Here is a 13,282-nt window from a genome sequence, read left to right as displayed (position 1 = left end):
TCATATGGGTGAAAGGGGTGACACACACACACACACACACACACACACACACACACATATACACTTAAAGTGGGGTCCAAAAGTTATAGATCACTATTGAAAATTTCACACTTTGTCACATTTTGAACAAAACACACACATTTCACACATGAACAAAACCTCCAGCATGATTTGAGATGCATGAAAGAGCACCTTGAGATTCAGTGGATGAACATCTGACCGTCTGTACAGAGTCACATGATCAACAACAATCATTTTACCTGAGTTAGATTTGATTCTAATTTCATCCTAACTTTTTTTTTTTTTTTTTACATAATTCAAAAACAATTCTAAAACTTTATTTCCAGGTTTCAATGCAAAAAAATAAAAACAAAACAAAATAAAATAAATATAAAATCACAAACAATTAAATAAAAATAAAATCCAGATTTTCAATGTGGTCACAGTCTTTTGGACCCCACCGTATGTTGTATACAATATGGCAATTTTTGATGCTACATTACAACATCAGAAGTATCAGTAAATGTATTACTGTATATACACTCCTGTTTTAAAGTTTCAAATATTTTTGAAAGTCTCTTCTGCTCACCAAGGCTGCTTTTATTTGATCTAGAATACAGTAAAAATTGTGATTACAATTTAAAATAACTGTTTTCTATTGTAATATATTTTAAAATGTAATTTATTTCTGTGATCAAAGCTGAATTTTCAGCATCATTACTCCAGTCTTCAGTGTCACATGATCTTCAGAAATCATTCTAATATGCTGCTTTGCTGCTCAAAAAAAATTTCTGATTACTATCAATGTTAAAAACAGCTGTGCTGCTTCATATTGTTGTAAAAAAAAATTTTTTTTTTAGGATTTCACAATTCTTTGATGAATAGAAATCTCAGAACGACAGCATTGATATTTATTTTGTCTTTGTTGTCACTTTTGATCAATGTAATGCATCTTTGCTGATTAAAAGTATTAATTTATTAAAAAAATGATAACAATGATCCCAAACCTTTGAATTTTTGTGTACGTAATACGTAGGCCTATTTTTTTTGTGTAGTTTGTGTACTTGTCTTTAAATGTGTTCCATCTGTGGTTAAAGGTTGGAAAAGAGCCAAAAAATAATTAACAGAAAAATATGACAGCAAACAGACCAACAGGGTGATAAAGCACAAAGAGCTGCTGTATCTCTCTCTCTGGCTCGTGTTCTGGGCCGTTCTGGAAGCTGGAACAGAGAACAATGTCAGCATTTCACATTGAAAACACAACGTTTAGAGTGAAAACCCAGCAGTCACTCGCATGCACAACAAACACACACAGTTAAACACACTCTATATCAGCTGCAATCACATTCAGACTGTAAAACTCGTAGTTTTTGCTCTCCGGTTTTAGATTTGAGCAGTAATTATGAAGTTAATAGTGCAATTATAGCAAGCTTTAAATGAATGGTATTTTCATCCGTACCTATGAAAATCACAGCATGAAACGTTTTTAGTTTCACCCCATATAAAGCTACCTGAGGAATTTGCTCTTTACAGATGTTTCCTGTTGTAGATGTGAGATACGCCTATATGTTTAGCCTATAAGAGACGTAAACGCCTGCAAACAGTCACAGCATTTTCTAAGAAACAGCTTTTCTGAGAACAAAACAGAGTGCGTCTCTGTCTAACTGTCTGTCTTCTGTCTGTCATATACTGACACATTTACTATGATTCAGGTGTAAACTCGCCATCTGAGCTGATAACCTGATTCACAAATACCTGAGAGGTTTTAACAGGTACAGAAAAACAGAGCTCTATTTAATCTATATGATCAGATTTACATGCTTATATTTTAATTAAAGGCAAGATAGTGATTCACTACTTATGCCATTAAAAATAGTAATAAAAAATAGTAAAGTAAAATATGAAATAAACAATAATCAAATAAAATAAAAATGCTTTTCTCTAAAAGACACGTTTCTCTACAAAGTACAACAGCATTTTTATTTATTTTTTAATAAAAAAAGGGATTTAGTGCCTTGTAAAAAGTAAGATTGCAAGAATAAAGTCATAATATTTTGATAATAAAGTCAAAATTATGAGAATAAAGTTGTAGCATTGTCAGATTAAATTTTTTATATTTCAAGTCAAAATTACTTTATTCTCAAATTATTACGACTTTAATCTCACAATGCTACAACTTTATTCTCAAAGTATAACAAGTTTAATCTCTTATTGCTGTAAGACTATTCTAGTATTGATACTACTTTATTCTCATCATTTTTACTTTATTCTCAAAATATTACCACTTTAATCTCAGTGCTATGACTTTATTCTCAGATTATTACAAGTTTAATTTCATATAAGACTTTATTCTCGTAATTTTGACTTTATTATCAAAATATTAAGATGTCAATCTCACAATGCTATAACTTTATTCATGGTAATTTTTACTTTATTCTCCGATTATTACAAGTTTAATTTCATATAAGACTATTCTCGTATTGCTATGACTTTATTCCCATAATTTTGATGCTATTATCTAAATATTAAGATGTCAATCTCAAAATGCTTTAACTTTATTCTTGTAATTTTTACTATTCTCGAACTATTACAAGTTTAATAAGACTTTATTCTTGTATTGCCACAACTATATTCTCGCGATCTCAGATGTATTTGTTTATTATTAATGTTTACTTTATTCTCAAAATATTACGGCTTTAATCTCAGTGCTATGACTTTATTCTCAGTTTATTACAAATTTAATCTCGTATAAGACTTTATTCTTGTAATTTTGACTTTATTATCAAAATATTAAAATGTCAATCTCACAATGCTATAACTTTGGTCATTTTTACTTTATTCTCCGATTATTACAAGTTTAATCTCGTATAAGACTATTCTCGTATTGCTATGACTTAATTCCTATAATTTTGATGCTATTATCTAAATATTAAGATTTTTAGAACAATTTTGTTCTTGTAATTTTGACTTTATTCTCAAACTATTACAAGTTTAATATCATATATAAGACTTTATACTTGTATTGCCACAACTATGTTCTCGCAATCTTAGATTATTATTATTTATTTTTTACACAGCACTAAAACGCTGTCATACATGGGGACTACAGGGGCTCTGTTGTTATAATCAACAAAACCTCATCTTGTTGTCCAGCCAATACTAAAAAGGTTCATTTCCACTTGAGTGAACTAAAGTCTTTCGTCCTGTTGCCTCCAGATTACTAAAGGGAAGGTCAGACAAAAGGTTAGTAGTAAGTTTACATGAGACTGGCCTCTGACTGCCTGCATGCACATATATCACAGACACACAATAAAAGCCACAGCGCTCACTTCCACTTGAGACCATTACAGTGGCACCGGCACATGTTTGCTAGTGTCTCCGACCATTTAAAGAGAAGAAACAACATACCTGATGTGTTCCTAATGCGTTTCAAAAAACATTACAGCAGTTCATTTTTATATAGTGCCATGTGTTACATATTTCCTGTATAACATATTATAATTATAAAAACAATACATTTATTTATAAAACATTTTTCTGACAACTTGACAGTTCAACATTTTCAAAGCAGACTAGAGAACAAATGCAACTCCTGATCTAATAGACTTTGAATAAAGACTGCGACTGTAGAGCGACACCTATTGGTCAAATACAGTGGGCTTGTTTCTACAAATGTGTTGACAGAGAATAGAATAGAGTGATGCCATGTCTATTAAACCTAATCAACATGGGATTAAATAGTTAAAGTGACAGAGAGATTTAACACGATATTGTCAAAGACAAGTTATGTGCTCAGTTTTCCTATAGGGGTCATTCCTGCTCTTCAAGGGTTAGTTCACCCAAAAATGAAAATTCTGTCATTAATTACTCACCCTCATGTCGTTTCAAACCCGTAAGACCTTTGTTCATCTTCGGAACACAAATGAAGATATTTTTGATGGAATCTGAGAGCTGTCTGACCCTCCATAGACAGCAACACAACTGAAATGTTCCCAAGTCCAGAAACATAGCAAGGAGATCTGTAAAATAATCCATGTGACAGTGGTTCAACCGCAATTATACGAAGCAACGAGAATACTTTTTGTGCGCAAAATAAATAATAATATCGTTATTTTTTTTTCTTTTGCGCACAAAAAATATTCTCGTAGCTTCGTAAAATTACGGTTGAACCCCTGATGTCACATGGATTATTTTACAGATCTCCTTGCTACGTTTCTGGACTTGTGAACATTTCAGTTGCGTTGCTGTCTATGCAGCTCTCAGATTCCATCAAAAATATCTTCATTTGTGTTCCGAAGATGAACAAAGGTCTTACGGGTTTGAAACGACACGAGGGTGAGTAATTAATGACAGAATTTTCATTTTTGGGTGAACTATCCCTTTCAGGACTTTTTGAGCCCTTTGTAACTTTTAAATGATTTGATGAGTTATTGGTATAAAATGGTATAGCAGACTTTCACAGATATGCTCTGGTCAAACTTCATTCATTCACTTGATTATTTACAATGTACAAAAATGTAAGAATGGGAAAAAACTAAAGTTATTCATTCGCTTATATCAACTTAATGTTAATTTAGATTTGTTTTTTTAAGCTTTTTTTTTTGTGCTGGTATTTTCCCTCCAAAATGATATCACTTCCTGGATGATGATGTCATCTGGTATTTGCTCTCACAATTTGAACAACTATGATGTAAATATCCTTATGCAAAGATTTTAAAAGTATTCATAAGATGAGACTTTTGCAAAAGTCATATTTTCTTAGTTTAGGCCTAAAGTAATGCAAACTCGAAGGGGAAGTGTCACAGGCTTACTATTAAACAATCCTAAATATGTTGTTATACTTTCAAAGTATTAATAGTCATTTATAGTTACTAAAATAAAACATAAAACAAACAAAAGCATTCTAAAATTCGGTAAAAACAAGGGTTATTATAACTAACTAAAACCATAAAAAAGTCTTTACTTGAAATAAAATAAACATTAACTAAAATAAAATAAAATATAAATAACTTAAACTTCTAGTTGCCAAAGAATCTAGTTGCTCATTTTTGTTAAGTTTAACTTGAAGTACTAAAATAACTAAAACTAATTAAACTAAAACCTAATAAAAACTATACACAGACATAAAAAACGAATAAAAATGAAACATACAATAAAAAACACACAACTAAATTATTAAAACTTGAACTAATATTAAAGTGAAAACAGAAAATCTAAAAATAAACTAATTCAAAATATTAACAAAAACTAAAAGTATAATGGTCGAAACGAAAAGTAAAAGAGATAGACCATGAGTTTACATCTTCCAGGCCGCTGTCTGCCCCCTGCCTCTGTGTGACTGTTATGTGAGACCAGGTGAACTCACAGCAACTGTCCTGTGCAAAACAAGACACGCATGCTCACATAAAAGAAATCACACGCAGATGCGGCACAATCCCGCACACAGAGACTTACAGACCGAGAGCGTATGACCAGCTGGCTTTACTGACATTAAAAGAGTCACGTGGGTAATCCCTCGCACAGGAACAGAGAGAGATTCATTGTAGTCTTTCCTTTAGGTCTAGCATAAGAGGGAATATTTCTGGATAAGAATGAAACTCTTTATCTCTGTGTTTTAAGCTCTTGCTTTGATTTCTGGCCTGTCTCTGTAAATTTTGTGTGTGGCAATATGCTTCTCTTTTATAAAGACAAGTTACGAACTGAATGGTTAAATTAGGACAAAACAAGTGGTAGAATTGAGAAAATATACATTGTTTTCTTCCATTTTTTCACTAAATGTGTTTTTACTTTCTGTAATTTAGTGTCAACACAGCAGGATGATAATGTGTATGGTAATGTAAAATATAGTAAATAATTGCAACTCAAGCATTTTCCTAATTAAAAATTGAATTGATACTACAGGATGGTAATAAACAGATTTTTAGCTCCATATATTGAATTTTCACCTCAGTCCAACTGAAAATCTTTGAGTAAAGACTAATAATCTAATCATCAAAAGGCTGACTCTGAGATTACCAGATTTTTATAAATATAAGTTTTATTATTATATTTATAGTAACATTTTTATAAATGTCTGGCAATGATTACTTGATATTTCTTATTTTTATTCAATATATATTAATCTGCATTAATTAATGGTCTGAGTTTTTTTATTTTTAAATCTTCAATAAAATAAACCTATAGTGGTCATCTCTTATCAGTTATCAGTTGTTATTGTAAAATAAAAAAAATAAAATTTACAAATTTACTAAAACTATTAAAATGATTGTTAACTGAAAATCTGAAATAAAAGTATACACACACACACACACACACACACACACACACACACAGTATATAAAATAGTACAAGAGTATATATGCATTTTTACTAAAATAAAACAGGTTTTCACAGATATAGATGTGGTGTAGTGTGGCGTGTGACTAAGTACAGTGAAGTAATGATTCGCGTGTGATGAATCATGCTTTTTTTTAGATGCATGGCATCTCCCGTGATACTGTTCCTGTATATTTTATGATTAATAAGCATTTTATAGTTTCTATAGCTGAATGCAAAGTCTTGCCATGCGATGTTCTCACTCACAATTAAACTATAACGCAAATGTTGTTATGCAAAGCTGTCTTTCAGCTTCAATACTATAAAGAGCATGCTGCTGTACTCAGTATACTCTACAAACCATTATTACAAATTTGTGTTCTCCATTATAAATTATGCAAATATTTTGAATGTGATAATTATTTGAGACCAATATTCCAGCTCTTATTTCAAGAAAAGACATACAAAACTATCTGTCTTTTTGCTGCAGAGACTCAAATAAAGATCAGCTAAATGTATTATTTATAAATGAACTGATTTTCTAGACTGACAAATTTGTAATCAAAGGTTAAGAGCATTTTATATACCAAATAGCATGCAACACAATATACGGATGAGAAACAGGATTTGTGGTTTTGTGGGGAAAAGTGACATATGACTTACTCAAAACCTCCTCAGTCTGAAACAGTCCTGTTTTTTTCCATTGTCTTCTCTTTGGCTGCTGCCTACTGTAAGCAGAAAAACATCACAAGACTTTTGCTTGTCAGGCGTATTTAGGAGTGTATATAGTAATATTTGAACACATTTCAGATTAATCTTTCTTTACTATGACTATTGGTGTGAAATATCACAAACTATGGGAATATTGTTGTGAACAACAACAAAAAATGTTAAATCAAAATATACATAATAAACTAAAACTAAAACCATAAAAAATGTTAACTAGAAATAAAACACACACACACAAACAAAAAACTGCCAAGGCAACATTTCTTATTTAATTTAGTTTAACAAAAAAAAAAAAAAAAGAAAAAAGAAAAACTTAATAATGTTCTTTTTAGCAGCATCATATGACCCCTTTAAAAAAAAAAAAAAACTACTAGAAATTACAAAAGCACACAACAAAATTGCTAAAACTTTAACTAAAATTAACATGAAAACTGAAAATATATAAAAATTAAAATTAATTATTAAACAAAATTAATTCTAATTCATTAAAGAACGTATTCTATTAACAAAAACTATAATAGCATCTCAGTGATACTAAAATAACACTGGTTTGAAATCAGTGGCAGCATGTGTTGATGTTTTGTGGAAAATTAGGAATTATTATTATTATTGTTGTTGTTGTTGTTGTTATTAGTGTAAGTATACCTGTAATAAAGAAAGAGAACATCCTTGATTGGGCTGAAGGTGTTTATTTATTTCTTTTTTTTCTCGGCCCATTCAAACTGAAAGGCTTATGATTCATCTTTATGTTGAGTGTATTAAAATGCATTGTCCTTTTTACATTTGGAGAATAAAAACATGAAGGACATTTTAAAGTCGTCACCCTTCTTAATTTCTCTCAACCAACTTCATGTTATCAACACTATTGTAGGAGTGTATGCTGATGATGCTTTTCCTTCACTATCTACTCCAGCTCCTCCATATTACAGGCTACTTTCCAAACAGACAATATTTTACCATTAACAGTACATTCTGTTAGCAGGTGTAAATAAAACAAAGACTTGACATTTGAAATATGAAATTTATTTCCCTTTATGTTAGAACAAGCATGATCTTTTATAAAACATTTGGAATGATGATTAAAATCCGTGTGCAATAATTTCACCACAATACAATGTTTGTGAGCGTAAACAAAGATGTGTTGGTCTAATAAAACTCCTCTACATACAGTAGGCACTGGACTGGAGATTATTTAATGGTGTAGCACTGAATAAAGCTTTTATAACTGCATTAGGTGATTATATCACATACTGTATATCAGCCTATTCTGTATACAGTATGGCATTTTATTATCTGTGTGTATGTATTAGAAGTATTCAATAGGATCCTGATGAGCTTTAGGCATCTGGATCCCGTGCAGCTGGAGTTTTTCTCCACTGTGAGGAAGCGACTTATGAACCCTCAGATGAACAAATTCATCGCCTCCAACATTTACCTGAAGAGAGAGATGCGGAGCATGAAAACACTCATTTTACACACGCTTTGAACTGTTAGAAAGTAGATGTTGACGGCAATATGCAAGTTGTAACATGGCAGTCCAAACAGCTGATAAAATCATCACAATAATCCACAAGCAATCCACACCACTCCAGTCCATCAGTTAATGTCTTGAGAAGCCACAAATCCATCAAGGTGTTTCTAACTTAAATTTCCAACTAAAATATGAGTCCTCTAGTCATAATGCTGCGGTCTCCAGTGGTAAAAGTCATCTGGTCTGAATCAGGAGAGAAATATGCACAGATCAAGCACCGTTGAAACAGTTCTAAATAAATATATGGGTGGATTTTCATGTGAGAGGACAACAGGAAATTAACTTTTTCCATGTTATTATGGATTATGGACTGTATTTTGGCCAGAAGCAATGGTCTGAAGTTTAAAAAAGCCTTAACGATGGATTTGTTTCTCTCAAAACACTCAGCTTTTGGCTTCACAAGGCATTAACTGATGGACTGTAGTGGTGTGGATTTACTTGTGGATTATTGTGATGTTTTTATCAGCTGTTTGGACTCTCATTCTGACGGCACCCATTCACCGCAGAGGGTGATCCATTGATGAGCAAGTGATGCAATACTACATTTCTCAGAATCTGTTCCCATGAACAAACAAACTCATATACATCTTGGCCTGAGGGTGAGTAAATGTTTTAGCAAGTTTTCGTTTTTGAGTGATCTGTTGCCTTAAAGGGTTAGTTCACCCTAGGGATATGCCGGTATCAAATTTTCATGTTGCGATTAATTGCTAATGCTTTTATCACGGTATGCAGTATTATCACGATATTGAAATTTAGTTTTAAAAAGTGCTGTCATAATACAGTATAACAGGTTTAATAACTTTAAAAAATGTCTATAGCTTTTATTCATTTTAAAATTAGAAATGTTGCTCTGGCAACTAGATAAAATAAAATATGTTTTTTAGATTTTATTTAATTTGTTAAAATGCATTTTATTTCCAGTAACTATATATATAGTATATATATATATGGTTTTAGGGTTTTAGGCGTTAACACAACAACAATGTACTGAAACAGAAAAGTTTTTTCTTTGCGTTTTTTTTTTAGAAGAGTTTCGTGTACAAACGACAGGGTTGTCAAAATGAGCTCTTTCATACAGATCTGTGAAAACAACTAAAAAAGCTGTATTATTCATGCCAGGCCAGTAGCTGGCGACGTCACTTTGTAAAGAAACAACACGCATCTGCGCGCAAACCTATAGACTGAACATGTAATACATACGCGCATGACGTCAACGTTTTCACAAATTTGTGTTTTCTAGTTTCTAGTTCACACAGAGATGATATCAGTATTGTTTTCAAAAACGTGCACTTTGAAACCTGTTTTAAAAAGTTTGCGTTTTCAATCCCCCAAAGCACCATTGTCGTGTAAATGAATGGCCAAAACGCATAAACAGTTTTCCGTTTTTTTAAATAAAAATGGTGTTGTGTAAACAGCCTTAGTTTACTATAATAACACGGCTGTTTACAGCTTTGAAGCTAGCATGGTGCTAAGCTAATGACTCAGTACTCCAATAATCATAAAAATACAGCACATGAATGGATAGCCAGTAGAGGTGAATACTGCAATATGTTGTTTTTGTCAGATCCATATGAAGACTATGCCTGCAGCCATGTACCGCCTGCTCACGGCCCAGGAACAACCCGTCTACATCTGACACTCTGCAGGGCTACAACACCATCCCCTCCACATGAGCTGATTCAGAGTTACTACTTATTGAAAGATTAATATAACTGTTTACAGATTTATTTAACTGGATGTATGTATGTATTTATTATTCCATTAGTGCATAAACCAAACCATTCCAGCACCATGTGACCTGCCTTAATCTCTCTGGTTTGACGGATCTCTGAAGGCCTGGCATTAGAAGCAAAGAGAAGTGAATGCAGATCGATCATGTGCTCGACACACGACTGGACCTGAACTATCACAGAGATCAATGGCACTGAGCACAGTAATACAGGAACATTGGAATCTAGCCGTTATTGACACAGATCTGATGTATGAACTGTAATCTTCTCATCAAGCAACTCAAAGTAAAGGAATCAATGAACTAAATATTTAAGTTGCTTTGTTTTCATTAAAGATGTGCATTTTCTATAGTTCACATTTATATCATATATGTTTTCTGTGTGGTTGATAGGTGGTTACTTTTTCACCCAAGATTAGTCTGACTTTACTTTTATTTATTTTCTGGTTAATTCTTTAATAAATAACAGCAGCATTCATGAGTAGAGTAACGTAGTAAACTAGTAGAAGTTTAATCTAAAATTTTAAACAATTGGACATTTCAAAAAGCTGAAAAATATGCTGCAGTTTAGTCCCTTATGCTCACAAAACCATATATTTAATTAAAAATACAATAAAATAATGTGTAAATATTATTACAGTTTCAAGTAACTGTTTTCTATGTGAATGTATTCTAAAATGAAATTGATTTCTGTGATCAAAGATGAATTTTCAGCATCATTACTTCAATCTTCAGTGTCACATGATCCTTCAGAAATCATTCTAATAATTCCCATAAATATTTGATTAATGTTTATAACATTTGTGCTGCTTAATATTTATGTAGAAATCGTGAGAATTAAAAATAATAATGTAAGTCTTCAATATTCGATCAATTTAATGCACCATTGCTAAATAAAAAGCCTTTAAAAAAAAAAAATTGCACAGTAGCACAAATTTGCAACCATTTAGATTGCAGAGCTTTTGTACATAAATATAATAGCACAATTAAAATGTTAATTACTATAAATAAAATATATATATATATTTTAAACATACCCAAAAATTCAGAATCTGTTAAATTCTGCTCTACATATGGTTTGGGGTTTTAATAGCAATAGTGAGGAAAGCATGAACAACGACAAGCAAAGTAACAACATTAAAAGTCAGGTTTATTTATTTGTCTTTAAAATGTAAAAATCCCACAACTCTGGTTTATTAGTGGTTAAACCCAAAGCACTGATCACAGACACACACCAATAGTGTGAACATTACACATGATCTCAGAGAATCAATATAAAAACTGATGTGACATTATATCATAAGCCAGTTTTTAACAATTATATCATAGTAGTATATGCAGCAAGCATTTGCTAAGCATAAGTTAATACATGATTGATCGATGACATTAAGGCACTTCAGCAAATATTTTGGAAAATAACATTTAACCCACTTTCACTTTGGTTTATGGAAAACTTCTGCAGTGTAAATGAGGAGAGTGTAACGTGAACTCCATCTAGTAGCTTTCAGCAGAAACAGATGCATGGCATTGTGGGAGAAATAAAAACTAAAGACGTACAAATAGTCTGAAAAAACAAAAAAAAACACCCAAGAAATATACACTGAAATTTCATATAAAAACATTGCAGGTATAAAAAGATGCTGTTTTATGCTTTTATCCAAAGCAGCTTACAATGAGGACAATAGAAGCAATCAAACTAACAAAAGGGCAATAATATGTAAGTGCTGTGACAAGTCTGAGTTAGTCTAACGCAGTACACGTAACAAGATTTAAAAAAATAAAAAAATAAATAAAAAGAAAACAAGTAGATAGAATTGAAAAAGAATAGGGAACACTAGTGTTAAGAGGCTCTTTTTATTTTATTTTTTTTAAAGACAAGTAGTAAGAATAGAAATAGAATAGAGAGTGCAAGTGATGGGGGTCTTTTTTATAAATAAAATAAAAAGTCAAAAGAATAGAAAAATAATAGAGAATGCAAGTGTTAGAGGCTCTTTTTTAAAGAAAACTAGTAAGAATAGAAAAAGAACTGAGAATGCTAGTGTTAGAGGGTCATTTTTTATAATAAATAAAAAGAAAACAAGAAGATTGAATAGAAAAAGAATAGAGAATGCTAGTGTTAGAGGCTCTTTTTATTTATTTATTTTTTAAGGCGACAAGTAGTAAGAATAGAAATAGAATAGTTCCTATATGGAATAGAACCTCAAGTGTTAAGAGGGTCAAGTGTTTTTTTTCTTTCTTTTCTTAGAATTAAAATAGAGAGTGCTAGAGTTAGAGGGTCAAATGAAGATGGAAGAGATGTGTTTTAGCCGTTTCTTGAAGACGACTAAGGACTCAGCTGCTCGGATTGAGTTGGGCAGCTCATTCCACCAGCAGGGAACGGTTAATGTGAAAGTCCGTGAAAGTGATTTTGTGCATCTTTGGGATGGCACTATAATGCGCCGTTCACTTGCAGAGCTAACTAATAAATAATAAACAGCTTATAATAACTGATAAATACACTAAACTAATAAATACACATCACGTGCATTCCCACATCAGCTGACTTACAGCATCAAAACAAACGCAGAAGCTCCAGTCTCACCTCATCGCAGATCTTCTGCACCTCAGCAGTGGCTTGCTTCACCTCGGATGGACCTCCAACCATTGTTGCCATTGCTGTAATGTTTCGTTGATCGGTGTCGAGATGTAGAGAAACTGTGTTTTTGACCGTCTAGTTCACAGAAATGTCACTGCTACAGTATTTATGTGGTGTAGATCATATGACTATGAGCCATCAGCGGAATGTACCATGTGTTCGGAAGAGGCGGGGGTTGATAAAAAACTATTTTACAACAATTTCACAGAGTTATGACTATAACAGTAATGATATACAACTAAATCATGTATAAAAAAATTAGTACGTTTTGTTTTAACGTGAAATACATTTATGTATCATAACATCTGATATATCATGGTTATTTCCTCTTATATTTTGGTTT

General features: G+C 31.9%; 1 pseudogene; it reads right to left on the bottom strand.

The window, feature by feature from the left end:
- The window catches only part of LOC107734338 (lipocalin-like), a 16,307-nt pseudogene extending 3,359 nt beyond the window's left edge, over positions 1–12,948 (bottom strand).
- Between the last annotated feature and the right edge of the window lie 334 nt (positions 12,949–13,282).

The sequence above is a fragment of the Sinocyclocheilus rhinocerous genome, unplaced genomic scaffold, assembly GCF_001515625.1.
Source record: "Sinocyclocheilus rhinocerous isolate Xijiao unplaced genomic scaffold, SAMN03320098_v1.1 scaffold370, whole genome shotgun sequence".
NCBI lineage: Eukaryota > Metazoa > Chordata > Actinopteri > Cypriniformes > Cyprinidae > Sinocyclocheilus > Sinocyclocheilus rhinocerous.
This window is presented reverse-complemented; position numbering and strand designations above follow the sequence as displayed.